Below are 17,762 nucleotides of genomic sequence, written 5' to 3'. Positions count from 1 at the left end.
GATGATTCAAAATGATGCTCCTGTCATATGAAAGAAAATATGACTAATCTGGCTTCACAAGAAAGGTAATGTTTTCTTCACCTAATCATGTATTTAAGATAGATATATACTCATGTTTGTACAGAATGGATAACTGATACTCTGCATAAGTCTGTGAATGGATGTCCCACCTCAACACATAAATACCATGTATTACTGCAATCAACATTATACTTATATCTCTCCACCAATAAACAATAGGTCTACATTTCCTTAATGCAAAGTACTTCCACTGACCACTTTGTGAACATCTAGAGAGGATTTTTGACAAAACAAAACAGATAACCTAGAGTATGGTAAATGGTCCTGTGAAGATTATGCATCTGAAACACATTTTAAGGTATGAAAGGTTTTAAGTTCAGAAATTGTTCTAATTTTCCCACACAGCAGGTAACAAGAATACCACACTGTTGGGAAGAAGGCAGAAGGAATAGTGTAAAGACATTTCAATAAGAACTTCTTCTTGAAAATACATCAACAAAAACTAAAAACTCATGGCCACACTGTTGGGAAGAAGACAGAAGGAATAGTGTAAAGACATTTCAATAAGAACTTCTTGAAAATACATCAACAAAAACTAAAAACTCATGGAATGTTTTGCCAACTGGGGAAGAGACCCAGTTTATACCAAGTAAAGAAACTCTTTGCCCAGTGAAGTGAGACTGTCAAAAGTTTGTTTTTGAATTTTGTGCAAAGCTACTCGAGGGCTATCTGTGCTAGCCATCCCTAATTAACAGGTGTATGAATAGAGGAAAGGCAGCTAGTCATCACCACCCACTGCCAACTCTTAGGCTACTCTTTTACCAATGAATAGTGGGGTTGACCGTCACATTATAATGCTTCCACAGCTGAAAGAACAAGCATGTTTGGTGCGACACGGATGTGAACCCGCAACCCTCAGATTATGAGTCACACGCCTCAACCCACCTGTCAAAAGAACTGTGGTGATAAAGCATTACAGAGGTGGATAGGATTTCAAGGTAGGTTGATAGGTAGGTATTTCATGTTTATTTGCACAAAGCTATCAGGATATCTGTGCCAAACATGATGTATTGTACTATAATGGTATATGGAAATGAAGGTAAAAACACATAAAATATGTAAAAGTAAGACCTGCCAAGAAAACTGAAGCATTAAGTTCAAACTTGCTGTCAGTCACCTGAAGATGGCCTTTCCTGTCCTGGGTTCAGGTCAAAATAAAAATTAAAATGTGTAAAAGAAATCATGCTAAAACAGTGTATAGTCCAATAAAAACTTAATTTGAAGTTAAAAAGACCAACGGCTTTTAAAAATGTAAAAACATGAGTGAGGTAGGTAGTATCACCTAAGACACTGGTTAATGTCAAGGGCAAACCTACCTTAAAAATATGTTTAAAATGGCAGCAGCTTTCTTTGTTGTAATGACGGCATGATAATAAAATATGTATGATAGTGACCTGAGTGCCACACAGACCACATACTGGTGCATCAGTACCAGATAAAAGGAAGTGGTGAGTTAAAAAACTGTGACCAATGCAAAGCCTAGCCAAAACAACTTCCTCCCTTCAATTTTTACAGAAACAAGATTGCCAAAAAGCTAAAGAAGGTTTGATTTGAGAAAGCTTATTATTTCGTTGCTCACTCTAGGTTGACTGCTAACTGGTGTATAGTTGGGTTTTGATAACTGGACCATAGTCCATGTATGGAATAGGGACAGTGGTGATAGAGCCAGAGCAGATGGACTTTGCCACTCTGCAAGCTAGGTCATTTACACAAATACAAACATGACTTGGAATCCAAAAAAACTGGACAGAGAAAGATGGTAGAGAGTTTGTTGTTTTTGGAATTTCTCGCAAAGCTACTCGAGCGCTATCTGCATTAGCCATTCCTAATTTAGCAGTGTAAGACTAGAGGGTAGGCAGCTTGCCATTACTACCCACCACCAACTCTTGGGCTACTCTTTTACCAATGAATAGTGGGATTGACCATAACATTATAATGTCCCCACAGCTGAAAGGGCAAACATGTTTGGTGCGATGGGGATTCGAACCCATGACCCTCCGATTAAGAGTCGAATGTCTTAAACCCACCTGGCCATGCCGGGCCAGGATGATAGAGAGAGATGGACCAGTTTGTTTTGGATATTGATACAAATAGGATGGTAACTAACATGGAATGATGTCAGGGCTAATAGACAGCTGAGTGAATCAGTATAGATTGTACAAATGGTGTACAATTCGGTAGTGAGCACAGAAACTGTAGAGGGGATTTTGTGTGCTACAACCGAAACGTAACAAATCACGGCACAACATACAGAGTAACCTGATTTTGAACCATCCATATATATGGGAATGGATGGATTGTTTGAAAGATGTTCAGCAAATAAAGAGCAATATTTCCAATCAGTAGTATCAGCCTTCCTCAGATAACTCAAAGATAGTCACAGTTGATGATAGTAATTAGCCATGGTGGAAGAGGCCAAACTGTTGATACTGCTATGCTATTCAAAGATATACCCAATTTTTCTGATTGTGTCTGAATAAGAAGTCTAAAAGGAACAATGCAGATTTTCTATTATAGAAAAGTGTGGCCCACTGAGGATGGAAAACACAATCCCAAGTAGGATGCTGTGGTAAAGAGTGAAGTTTGGAAACATACATACAAGACAGTTGTAAATTTCAAATACACAGAGAGGGTTCATGGGACAACACACATACAAACTTTGGATTGGAGAAGTACGAATGGCCCTACTGCAAAGCCGAAGCCCCTGATGGTGAATAGGATCCATCATTTTCTATACTGAGGTTACAGCAGAACCATAAACTATAGATCCATAGTCAAATTTGGACCAGATAAGAGCATGATAAATTTTAAGCATGGAGTATCAATCTGCTTCCCAAGAGGTGGAAGAGAGGACATGGAGGATGTTCAGTGCTCTAATACATTTGACATGAAGTTGCTTAATATGGGCAATAAAGTTTAATTTACAGTCAAATATAAGACCTAAGAACTTTGACTCAGGGATGACAGGAATTACAGCATCATCAATATGAAGTTCTGGATCTGGATGAATACACTGTTTGCGGCAGAAATGTACACAAACAGTTTTAGAGAGAGAAAGTTGAAAACTATTTGCTGTGGTTCAATTAAGTATATGAGCATTTGCAGTTTGTAGCTGCCGCTCAATAAACCTCATGTTTGATGACTGACATGAGATGTGAAAGTCATTAACGAAAAGACTATTTGCAACTGTAGGGGGTAGCTGTTCACTGATGGCATTAATCTTTATAATGAAAAGTGTGACACTCAGAACACAGCCCTGAGAGACCCCAACTTCCTGTGGGAAAAAACAGGAAAATGTTGAGCCTACATGGACTTGCAATCGGTGGTTCATTAAAAAATGCTTAATAAAAAGTGGCAAGTTGCAATGCAATCTGTATGAGTGAAGGTCTCACAAGATGCCATATCTCCATGTTGTATCATAAGCTTTCTGTAAATATAAAAAAAAAAAGAAACAAGATATTGTCACTTCAAAAGGCTTCTCTAACTGATGTTTGAAGGCAAATTAAGTGGTCTATTGTGGAGCGTTGTCTTCGGAACCCACACTGAGTGGGTGAGAGAAGGTTGTTTGATTCCTTTAAATCAAACAGGATCAGCATTAATCATCTTCTCTAAGGTCTTACTGAGACAACTCGTCAAAGCAATGGGAGAGTAATTCAAAAGAATCTTTCTCAGATTTAAGAATAGGGAGTACAGCCAGAGGGATAGTAAGAGAGGCAGGAGAAAGGTGGCATAACATCTCATAATGTATATCATCAAGTCCAACTGACGTATTGCCAGACCGATGAAGCGCAAGTTTGAGTTTCACCAGTATAAGAAGGCGATTGTAGTTATTGGTATGATCAGTCAAAAAGGAAAGAGGCAGATGTACATTTTATGTTTTAATAGCTAAGAAGGAAGGGAATGAATTTGAAGAGCTATATACATGAGAGAAACATTCACCAAAAGTATTGGCAATGCTCTGAGCATCAGCAACTTCATGGCCATTGAATAGTAAGATAGAGAGGGGGCAGGAGTATACTGTCCACTCACTTTCCAGATCTTGTTCCATATGACTTTTGAACTGGTGGTTGATGAAATTGCTGGAGGTATATTTAATCCAAGATTCCTTCTGGCTTTGATGTCTAACTCACCGAGCCTGCGCACAGGCTTGCTGAAATGCAATGTGGTTTGTAAGTGTGGGATAGCTATGAAATTTATCTGACCACAGCCAATCTCTCTTGATATGATACGAAAATGATCATTACCCTGTGGATTGATGTCAACCTCCAAAGAAAAGCAAGTGGAAAGGGAAGGGGAGCAGATAGATAGATCTATAGCAGTAAATAACTGACTGGATGCATGAAAATAAGTGTATGAGTCAATATTGAAGAGAGACAGATTGTGATTCAGGAGCATATGCTCTATAGCACGACCCCTCACATCAATACTAGAACCACCTCAGAGGGGATTATGCCCATTAAGGTCTCCCAAAATTAAAAAGGGAGTTGGCAGTTGCTCAATTAGGGCATCAAGATCTGAGGGATGATAATTTTTTTCCAGGGGTAAGGTACACAGAGCAAACAGTGATGGTATGACCCAAGAAGATATGGATGGCTACAGCCTCCAAGGGCTATTCAATGACAAGGACTGGGTGAGCACACATTGAACAACCAGCAATGCTACTCCCCTATATCTTTGTCCTATACATGGCCTGTCATTTCGATATAAGGAGTATTGTCGAATTGTGATTGTATTAGTAGGTTTTAAAAATGTTTCCTGTAAAAAAAGACATTTGGGATGATAAAAGTCAATAAAATCCTCAATGTCATTCACATTTGATTGAAAACCTCGACAGTTCCATTGGATTAGCATGGCCATTTGTCTTTATTTTGGAGGAGAATATGACACAAGGACCTTCTGCTTGTGACCATGCTTTTTTTATTTACTGGATGTGGGTCAGTCACTCTCTAATGATCCTGCTCTGGATTGAGTAGGCAGGTCAGAGTTCGTAGACATATATTCCAGTGATTGAGGATGTAAATGAATGGGTTGTTTAATTTTTAGGTGTCAAGAGAGGAAAACTCCATAGAAACACCTGGGCTTGAACAAGGTGAAGTTAGGCAATGACTGGAAGATGTGGTAGGGACAGAGATAGAAGTAGATACTGGTTCAATAACTTTGTTAATTTTGGAGGATACTAGATTAAGTTTCGCTGTTAAGGATTCTGTAGGAGTTACGGAAAGGTCTGTCTGAATTCCTACTGTAGTAGTGGAATGGATTACAGCAGCATAAGTTTGAGATGGAATTGGGGATAGTAATTTCTGAGCTTCTGAATAAGTAATATTATGAACTGTCTTTAGATGTTGTCCTTTATCTTCCACCCAATTAGGGCAAGAAGTAAAATAGGAAGGATGTGGCCCATTACAGTTAACACAATTTGTGGCACAGCTCTAACACCTTGACTGGTGAAACCTGCAAGGATCTCTGACTCTGGAATGGTTTTTAAATCCCTCTCAACTATAACTCCTCTGGAAGAATTAAAAGTAGAATGAGGAGTAACCTCAATGGGTTTTACCCCAATGGCCTTCGACTTCAAGAGAAGTTTGTTTTACCGATTTAGGTGGACCAGTAAGTCCTTCTAAACCCTTCTGAATAAAAAATGGAGACACCTGCCCTAAGGGTTTTTCAGTTAAAGAATGTATAATTAAAAATTGCAGGACAGATTCAAGGTTTGAGTTTGACCTACAGAGTCATCAATGTACGGTTGTTTGCCGGTAGTCAGATTTTTCTCTATGCTGTGATAATTGTTTATTTTTTCATTTGAGAGGTGTCCATAATAAAAAAAGAATATTTTGGTGCCCATCTACCATGGAGCCCTATGAGGGGATGCACTACAGTGCCATATAAGGTCACTGCAGCAATGGCAGGATTTTGTGAGCACTATACCCTAGCACCAGTATCAGACATAATGTCCACTACACCTGTTGGGGGCATCCTATGCTGGCACTCAGTTGACCCTGGCCCAAATAGACTAGCCAATTGAACCTGGATGGGCTGCCCCAAGACCATCTATCTACAGGAATTCAAGGCCAAAGTGGTGTGTTGGAGTTGAACATCATTTATCCACCAGGATCCTCTCCCCACCTTCACAAGTCACAATGCACGGGAAACATGCAGATTTGTGTTTAGATCTCAGAGGAGGTAAACTGAAAGTACAGAACCTTTTCTGGGAGATCCTCTCACCATGTACAGAAATCCACATTGAGGGTTATATTTCAAGGAATGAGTTGGCTTCTTATGTAGGGCAACAAGTCCAACTGAACAGAAGATGAGAGAAACTTGTCAGAACATACAAGTCTATGGATGAATCATCCCAGTCAAACATCCTAACGAAGAATTAAAGATTCACCTTGCTAGTCACAGTCATGAAAATGATTTGTTTTTGTGGAGTGATTGGCCTGGAATACACTTGCAGACAAACAATTTTTCCAATAAAATGGTATTTCCATTTGGTCTCATACATACGGAATTAAACTCACTCAAAGAGGATGTCTTCATACCTCCCTCCCTAGTGGATTGGTACTGGAAAAACAAGATTCAGTACTTTATTGTAATGAAAAGCCCTAGAGAAATGCATGTGTAACGTAATGTACATTATGTGATATAAAAGTGTCTCGGTCATGACTCACTGTGAGCAACATCACATCCAAGGAATATTGAAAGCAGTTTCTAGAGATGCCAGTATATGATGAATTTTAAGGGAAGTGGCATGAACATGACAAAAGGAGTCATCTCTATATTATAGATATATAATTAAACCAGATGCATTGTTTAATCCCACTGGTTAGTCCTTCCACTGCAGGTGGGATGTATATTTCCCACTGCTCCCTCTCCCTCACACTATAACTGACAAATGGTTCCTACTGTCATTCAGAATTGATGCCTGTAACATGTGGGAGTAAAATGGGTTGGAAAGTATTCACTGTAATTCAACCCAATGTAGATATGTGGTTCCCCTCAGTGTTTTCTACTCAGCCTTTCAGTAACCAACAAGGTGCATGAGCAGAATGTACAACAACTGTGTGTCAACTGTGCTCACACTGCTAGAGTAGCAAGTCATAACCCTAATTATTATATTAATATGCTTGATGTGCTTGACCCAGATAGCTTAGAAGATAAAGAAATGAGTCAAATGATGTTAAGATATGTGATGAAGAGACAAAAGAATGTTAGCATCTAGTGACAGTAGACAAGATTATGAACATGGACATAGCAGAGGAAGGTGTAAACAGTGGAAATCATTTGTCTCAGTCACAGTGCAAGGGGATGGGAACACTTGAAAATATACATCCCAGCTGCAGTGAGTGGATTAGGGTAGAAGGAGATAAGACACGAGAGGAAAAGAAATCTGTTGGCAAAAATACAACAACAAAAATTATTCATGACCACATGAAGCATCAAAGGCCAAAATATCTGTGTAACAGGGAAGTTGGATGAAACAGAGGCTTCAGGTATACAAATAAACACAACAGTGGAAATCATGACAGAATTAGCCAAAGGGGACAAATGAGCATAACCAGAACATAGCATGGCATGCTTTAAACAACACCCTTAGAAGACACTGAAGCAGAGGAATAGCATATGAAAAAAGTGGACGTACCAATCTACATTCAATTAAAATATAAAAAGAGCCATTGAGAGAACTGATGAACAAAAAAAGTGGAAACTTAGTGTAGAAGGAAGGCATACATGCATTAATAAGAGGACATATAAAGTATGAACAAATCTACACAAATATCAGGAGACAGAATGATACATCTATCTCAAGGACTAAGCACAGAAAACAGTGATATATCCATTTGAAAAACTAAGCATGAGAGACAGAGTGGCATATCCATTTGAAGGATTAAGCATGGGAGACAGAGCGACATATCTCTCTGAAGGACTAAGCATGGGCGACAGAGCAACATATCCGTCTGAAGGACTAAGCACAAAAGACAGAGTGATATATCCATCTGAAGGACTAAGCACCGGAGACAGAGCAACATATCCATCTGAATGACTAAGCACAGGAGACAGAGCAACATATATCGATCTGAAAGACTTAGTACAGAAGACTGATATACCCATCTGAAGGCCTAAGCACAAAAGATAGTGATATACCCATCTGAAGGCCTAAGCACAAAAGATAGTGATATACCCATCTGGAGGACTAAGTACACAAGACAGTGATATACCCATCTGAAGGACTAATTACAGAAGACAATGTATATCCACCTAAAGGACTAATTACAGGAGACAGTGATATATCTATCTGAAGGACTAATCACAGAAGACAGTGTATATCCATCTGAAGGACAAAGTTCAAGAAATCAACTAATTTGTCATCAAAATCTAATCTTCAACAACATGGAAGGTCAAAAACTGGGTGTTTTGGTCAGGAGCCCAAAAATGCAGCTTTTAGAAAAAGAAAGTAGAGGTCCAACAAGTGGTTACCTTCCCACTAGTTGGTGACATAAATAAAATAAAGCATACAAGTGTAACAAAAGGTTGTAATAAGTCTATTGAACCATCCAACGTCTCAGAGGAGACTTAAATTTAAAATATGATGAAAAAGAGTAAAGAGAAATGACAGAAGGCAGTGGGTCACAGTGTATATTAGACAGCCACAAGAAACCACTGAAGTACTGTAATAATTATATTTAAAAAAGCTACTATTTTAACTCAAGAATTTTCCCCATTTTCAGTGTATTTTACCCTTTTTTTATGAAGTGTAATATCCTGCTTTTCTGTGGTAACCTCAGAGACTAGTCTGTATACCTACTGAATAACAATTATTTTGTCATACAACATTGAAAAAGGAAGACGTTAAAAAAAAATAATTTTACAGAGAATTAACACAGTAAGTACATTAACTTAGCTTAAAAGTTAAAAAAACGTTTAACACTTGATCACGAAAATTACAAATTTTGACCAAACCATTTCTTTTACAAGTTGTACCTTCAAGTTAAGAAGTAATGCCAACTACGGTATCATTACCAGTATCACTAATACATCCATTAAAATGTGAATGAGTTAATTTTTCAAACATCAAACATCATTGAGTTTATTTACCGGTTTAGTTATAATCATAATATGCAGTTTTAAGGAAACTATAGTTTTATAATAACGTTTAATATATCAAAGAATAATGTTCTATATTGTGAAACAAAAAATATACTCACACTAAAAATGTGACACCTCGTTTTTCTTTATTGACAAATTACAGTACACTGTCACTACTATCCCGGCTTTAGCGCTCTAATTTTAACACTATCTGGTCACCTAGGTATCGAGCCCTCTGACAAGATCTAATAAATGTTTGAAATTTTCCGCAGAAGTTTAAATATTTAAAAAAAAATCTCATTGTGCAAGAAACAAAGAGTAACATATTTTTGGGATATTATTTGGTATAACACACAACTATTCAACCTAATTTTACTGAACTGACTGAAAAAACCCACAAAGAAATTTAAAAAATGAAATAAAGCAGTGCTATATATAAACCAAGTAAAAAAGGCTTAGTCAAGTAGCGCAAACACGTGCCAATTTGGTAGCGATTATGAAATTCTCAATGAAGAATATAACTTTATACGCTTCAACAATAGGTTACATAAATTTCATAGAACGCTTTAACAAGTTTATTACCAATAAAATACAAATATGCTCAAAATATTTACCTCTAAGGACATTTAATAACTATATATTTACTATATGCCTTATTACCATAATGAAAAACTTAAAATATAAAGGAAGCGTACTTCTTTGTGAACCTTTTTCTATTATTTTTATCAAATTAATTGTATTTATTTCTGTTATTTCTAACAACGCACGTTCAGTTTATTAAACACGAAACAATATTCTCAACTTACGAAAAGGAAATTCTAAACAAGGCCAGGATGAATTTACTTGTGCCTGAGTGTTTGAATTTAGAAAGTCTAATGGAAGACAGTTCGATATTATAAATACCGTCTCATCGCAGTGCATTATATTAATACAGTGGAGCGCCGTTAAGCCGCGGTATTTGGGGGGTCAACCTGCTTAACCGCGGCTTAAACCTTTGTGACTGAAAAGCCGAAGTCGCCAACAGCTCCGCCGAGGAGCCTCATCCGAGCCATTGCGTGATCATTATATCGGATTATCGAATTAAAAATAATACTTTAATTATTGATCACTTTTTTCACGTATTTACCCCGGATTAACTTTAATGTATGGAGAGGTGTGATTCGGTAACAATGGCGGCCTCCATAAAGCTGACATAGAGAGCGGATAAGGTAGATTAACGGTCGATTTCTATTGTAATATATTTTATTTATTTCCCAAATTAAAGCAAATCCTTTTTAAATATCCCCTTGAAGTTATAAAGCTAGGATTAAATTCGTAAGTCGCGTTTTTACACGTCCTTAAATTAGCGGTGAGCTGCGATAATCCTCGCTCACATCGCTCACAAGACTTGCTACAGCGGCTGAAGCGATTTCGCGGTTTACAGGTCCGCGGCTTAATGGCGCTCCACTGTATCTATTCTAATATATTTAGTATTACTGCATTGTTCTGATATCTTTAATGTAGCTATTCTGACAAATATAGTAATAATGCATTGTTCTGATTATTTTAGTATAACCATTTTGAAATGTTTAGCAATACTTTATTGTTCTGGTTTGTATAATACAGCGATTCTCAAATATTTAGTAATAATGCATTTTCAAATATCTTTAACATAACTATTCTAATATATTTAGGAATACTCTATTTTTCTGATATCTTTAATACAACTGTTCCGACACATTTAGTAATACTGTATTGTTCTGAATTATTTAATATAACTATTCTGACAAATTTAGTAATAATGTATTTTTCTGATTTATTTAATATGACTAATCTGACATATTCAGTAACACTTTATTGTTCCGATTTCCTTAATATATCTATTCTGATATATTTAGTATCACTGCATTGTTCTGATATCTTTAAGATAACTATTCTTACATATTTAGTAATAAAGTATTGTTCTGCTTTTTTTAGTATAACCATTTTGACATATTTAGCAATACTGTATTGTTTTGATTTCTTTAACATAACCATTCGGACATCTTTAGTAATAGTGTTTTGTTCAGATGTGTTTAATATAAATGCGCTGACATATTTAGTAAAACTGCATTGCTCTGATTTCATTAATATTACCATTCTGACATATTTAATATTACTGTATTGTTCTGATTTCTTTAAAATAACTGACATGTTTAATAATAATGTATTGTTCTGATTTATATAATATAACCAATCTGACATATTTATTAATACTATATTTTTCTGGTTTATTTAATATTACTATTCTGACATATTTGGTATCACTGTATACTTCTGATTTCTTTAAAATAACTGACATATTTTGTAATACTGTTTTGTTTTGATATCTTTAATATAACTATTTTGACATATTTAATAATACTGTTTTGTTTTGATATCTTTAATATAACAGTTCTATCATATTTAGTAACACTGTTTTGTTTTGATGTTTTTAATATAACTATTCTGGCCTATTTAGTAATACTGTATTGTTTTGATATCTTTAATAAAACTGTTCTGAGATATTCAGATATACTGTATCGTATGGATATCGTTAATATAACTATTCCGACATATTTAGTAATACTGTATTGATCTGATTAAATTTAATATTACTATTTGATAAATTTAGGAATACTGTATTGTTCTATTATCGTTAATAAAACTATACTGACGTATTTAATAGTACTGTATTGTTCTGATATATACTCTTCAAAAAAAGAAACGCAAAAGGGATATTTTTGTTATTTTAAAGAGAAATATATGTAATAACGTTACAAGCTCAGAGTATGTGATGTTACACGTGTTAAGGCACTGATTGTCAGTTTGTTTGTTTGGGAATTTCGCACAAAGCTACTCGAGGGCTATCTGTGCTAGCCGTCCCTAATTTAGCAGTGTAAGACTAGAGGGAAGGCAGCTAGTCATCACCACCCACCGCCATCTCTTGGGCTACTCTTTTACCAACGAATAGTGGGATTGACCGTCACATTATACGCCCCCACGGCTGGGAGGGCGAGCATGTTTAGCGCGACGCGGGCGTGAACCCGCGACCCTCGGATTACGAGTCGCACGCCTTACGCGCTAGGCCATGCCGGGCCACTGATTGTCAGACCAAAATGACAATAAAAGTTGTGCACTTTGAAAACGGAGGAAAACATCGGATTTTTCGCCAAAACGCATGCGTGTCCAATAAATTTGTTTGAGAGATCTGCATGTTCTGCAAGTGCAACATGTGCAAAATCCCCATAAAAGTGACGGGTTCTCGGTTTTTTATAGCTCAGTGTTAAGCCACCAACACGCAATACAGTTACGCCAAGACTGACTGAAGCACAACGCAACAACGCCATTGGTCGCTTGGAAGCAGGCGAATCTCGATCAGATGTTGCCAGAGCTGTGAATGTTCACCCAAGCACCATCACAAGGCTGTGGAATCGTCACCAACAACATGGATCAACTTGTGACCGTCCACGATCAGGCAGACCTCCTATGACCACGCCCGCACAAGATCGCTACGTCCGGTTACGTCACCTTCGGGATAGGACCACCACTGCGACGTCTACTGCCTCAACCATACCAGGGCTGCATAGGATTTCCGATCAGACCGTATGCAACCGTCGACGAGATTCTTAGGCCCCACGTGCAACCCATCATGGTGAACGTCAACGACGTTTTTCAACATGACAACGCCCGTCCTCACACAGCCCGACTCACCATTGTCTTCTTGAGACGCCACAACATCAACGTTCTTCCCTGGCCCTCCAGATCACCAGATTCAAACCCCATTGAACATCTTTGGGACGAGTTGGACCGACGTCTGAGACGGCGACAACCTCAACCGCGGACTCTACCTCAGCTTGCAGCAGCTTTGCAGGCTGAGTGAACAGCCATTCCACAGGATGTGATTCGTCATCTCATCGCTTCCATGGGCAGGAGATGCCAAGCAGTTATTGATGCTCACGAAGGGCATACTCGTTATTGACGTTGAGTGACGTTAAACTTCAACTAGTGAGCGTGGACTTCGCCTTTGCAGACTTTGGATGTTCAGCAGTGAATGTGCAAAGTTTCACACATGTCATACAGAACTACCCGGAATAAACTTGTTAACAATATGTCTCAAATTTTGCCTTTTGCGTTTCTTTTTTTGAAGAGTACATTTTACATATTTAATATTAGTGTATTGTTCTAATTTCTTTAAAATAACTGACATATTTAATAATACTGTATTGTTCTGATTTATTTAATGTTACCAATCTGACGTAATTGGTAATACTGAATTTTCTGATTTATTTAATGATACTATTCTGAGATATTTGGTATTACTGTATATTTCTGATTTATTTAAAATAACTGACATATTTAGTAATTATGTATTCTTTTGATATATTTCCTATAACTATTATGACATATTTAATAATTCTCTTTTGTTTTGATATCATTAATGTAATTATTTTTACATATTTAGTAATAGTGTATTGTTCTTATTTCTTGAATATAACAATTCTGACATATTTCAGAATAATATATTGTCCAGATATATTTTATATAACTATTCTGATATATTTAGTAGTACTGCATTGCTTTGATTTCTTAAATATAGCTATTCTGAAATATTTAGTAATACTGTATTGCTGTGACATCTTGAATGTATCTATTTTGATAGGGTTAGTAATACTGTATTGTTTTAATATCTTTAATATAACCACTGTGACATACTTAGGAATACTGTATTGTTTTGACATTTTTAATATAAATATTCTGAAATATTTTTAATACTAAATTGTTCTGATATCTTTAATATAACTATTCTGACATACTTAGTAGTACTGTATCGCACTGACAACTTTAATATAACTATTCTGACATACTTAGTAGTACTGTATCGCACTGACAACTTTAATATAACTATTCTGACATATTTAGTAATACTGTGTTTTTGATATCTTTACTAAATCTGTTGTAATATATTTAGTAATGCTTTATTGTTTTCATATCTTTAATATAAGTATTCTGATATAGTTAGTAATAATCCATGGTTCTAATTTCTTTAATTAACAATTCTGACATATTTAGCAATACTGTATTGTTCTACTTTATATAGTATAGCAATTTTCACATATTTAGTAATAATGCATTCTGAGATATCTTTAATATAACTATTCCGACATATTTAAAAACTCTATTGTTCTGATTTCTTTAATATAACTATTATGACAATTTTGGTAATACTGTTTTGTTCAGATGCGTTTAATATAACTGTTTTGACATATTTAGCAAAACTGCTTTGCTCTGATTTAACCATTCTGACATATTTAGTAATTCTGTATTATTCTGATTTCTTTAATATAACTATTCTGACATATTTAGTAATAATGTATTTTTGATATCTTTAGTAAAACTGTTGTAACATATTTAGTAATGCTGTATTATTTTCATATCTTTAATATAAGTATTCTGACATATTTGCAATAATGTATTTTTCCTGATTTGTTTAGTATAACTATTCTGACACATTTAGTAATAGTGTAATGTTCTGATTTTTTTAATATAACAATTCTAACATATTTAGTATTGATTTCTGATTTCTTTAAAATAGGTGTTTTGACGTATTGAGTAATACTGTATTGTTCTGATATTTTTACTATCTTTTGTATTACAGGTACCGCTATTAAATTTCTACCAGGGTACCACCAGCAAAGGTCTACTAAATATCTCATGTATTACAGGTACCGCCATGAAATGTCTAATAACTTCCTCATGTATTTCAGGTACCATAATTAAATGTCTGGTTACTTCCTCATGTATTACAGGTACCACAATTAAATGTCTACTTCCTCATGTATGATAGGTACCACCATCAAATGTCTTCCAACTTCCTCGTGTGCTTCAGTTACCACCATCAAATGTCTAAGTGGCATAAATTAATTGATTCTAATGCTGACTAAAATAATTTCAATTTGAAGGTAAACTGATAGAAATCCTGATAAGTAATACAATTTGAATCAGGTATACACAAGCCCATACTTCGTATTCTTGGAGCACAAAAAAAATGAATTGATAGAAAAGAAAAGAAAAAAAAGGTCTTACAGATTAACTTACTCTAATCTTGTCTAAAAGAATATCAAGTATCGCAGCTATTGTGGATTTCCTGTTGTTTTAACCTACATTTTGCTATCTTTGCTAGGAACTCTGTTTTCACGCAATTTTATATTTGAATTTTATATCTCGACTTTTAATTAATCCTGTTCTAAGGGTGCTATCTCTATTTATGGCAATAATGAAAGCCATATGTTCTACAATAGTAAATACAACGAATATTCAAGCAAACAGGAGTATCACAAACATTCAAACGTTTGTCTTACGAACTAAATAGATCAATTTAATGAGGACATGTTTTTATTTAATGACGATATATTTTTATTTAATGAGGACATGTTTTTATTTAATGAAGATATATTTTTTATTTAATGAGGACATGTTTTTATTTAATGATGATATATTTTTTATTTAATGAGGACATGTTTTTATTTAATGATGATATATTTTTATTTAATGAGGACATGTTTTTATTTAATGAAGATATATTTTTTTATTTAATAAGGACGGTTTTATTTTATGAAGATATATACTTTTCAAAAAAAGAAATTCAAAAGGTAAAATATGAGACAAATTGTTAACAAGTTTATTCCGGGTGGTTCTGTATGACATGTGTGAAACTTTGCACATTCACTGTTGAACATCCAAAGTCTGCAAAGGCGAAGTCCACGCTCACTAGGTGAAGTTTAACGTCAATAACGAGTATGCCCCCCGTGAGCGTCAATAACTGCTTAGCATCTCCTGCTCATGGAAGCGATGAGATGACAAATCACATCCTGTGGAATGGCTGTTCACTCAGCCTGCAAAGCTGCTGCAAGCTGAGGTAGAGTCTGCGGTTGAGGTTGTCGCCGTCGCAGACGTCGGTCCAACTCGTCCCAAAGATGTTCGATGGGGCTTAAATCTGGTGATCTGGAGGGCCAGGGAAGAACGTTGATGTTGTGGTGTGTCAAGAAGACAGTGGTGAGTCGGGCTGTGTGAGGACGGGCGTTGTCATGTTGAAAAAACGTCGTTGACGTTCACCATGATGGGTTGCACATGGGGCCTAAGAATCTCGTCGACGTATCGTTGAGCCGTAAGATTTCCTCGAATGTGCAGAAGGTCTGTTCTGGCATTGTAGGCGATGGCAGCCCACATCATGATGCTGCCACCACCAAATCTGTCAACATCCTGCACAGAGTTTGCTGCAAAACGTTCACCTCGGAGACGGTAAACACGGGTCCTTCCATCCTACCTACAAAGCATAAAACGTGATTCATCGCTGAACCAAACATGCCTTCATCGTCGGTGAGGCCATACCCGATGTGCCCGAGTCCACTGCACCCGTGCTTGACGATGTTGCTGGGTGAGGATGACGCCTCTGACTGGACGTCGAGGTTGGATTCCTGCATCTCGTAGACGGTTGCGTACGGTCTGATCGGAAATCCTACGCAGCCCTGGTATGGTTGAGGCAGTAGACGTCGCAGTGGTGGTCCTATCCCAAAGGTGACGTAACCGGACGTAGCGATCTTGTGCGGGCGTGGTCACACAAGGTCTGCCTGATCGTGGACGGTCACAAGTTGATCCATGTTGTTGGTGACGATTCCATAGCCTTGTGATGGTGCTTGGGTGAACATTCAAAGCTCTGGCAACATCTGATCGAGATTCGCCTGCTTCCAAGCGACCAATGGCGTTGTTGCGTTGTGCTTCAGTCAGTCTTGGCGTAACTGTATTGCGTGTCGGTGGCTTAACACTGAGCTATGGAAACCGAGAACCCGTCATCTTTATAGGGATTTTGCACATGTTGCACTTGCAGAACATGCAGATCTCTCAAACAAATTTATTGGACACGAATGCGTTTTGGCGAAAAATCCGATGTTTTCCTCCGTTTTCAAAGTGCACAACTTTTATTGTCATTTTGGTCTGACAATCAGTGCCTTAACACGTGTAACATCACATACTCTGAGCTTGTAACGTTATTACATATATTTCTCTTTAAAATAACAAAAATATCGCTTTTGCGTTTCTTGTTTTGAAGAGTATGTTTTTCTTAAATGAGGACATGTTTTTATGTAATGAGAATATGTTTTTCTTAAATGAGGACATGTTTTCCAAAGATGTAGAATTTAAGGACTAAAATCAAATCCTTAAACGTACTTTATTTTATATATTACATTATTTATTATAATTGTAAATGTTTAAGCCATAAACAAAACACATTAATATGAAACAAAATACGCTGCATATTTTTAAAAAGGATCCTAGGGAACAAGCTACAACGTGGGAATATAAAATTATCCTTGGTTCTGGAGGTGACTGAGGAAGTAGGACCCCCACTGTGGTAGGGATACACCGTCTACCACTCTTAATCTTTAATTTACTAGTCTCACATAAGAAAATTAGAAATTAGGAGAGCGAGTTGTGGATGCTCAAGCCCACATCTATATCATCCTTCACTCCTTGCAGACAGTTGTGGGAAGGTGACTGCTCTCCCAAGTTAGAATAAAAAACAGATAAACATAAAAAAG

This window comes from Tachypleus tridentatus, chromosome 13 (assembly GCF_004210375.1).
Source record: "Tachypleus tridentatus isolate NWPU-2018 chromosome 13, ASM421037v1, whole genome shotgun sequence".
In the NCBI taxonomy this organism is placed as follows: Eukaryota; Metazoa; Arthropoda; class Merostomata; order Xiphosura; family Limulidae; genus Tachypleus; species Tachypleus tridentatus.
This window is presented reverse-complemented; position numbering follows the sequence as displayed.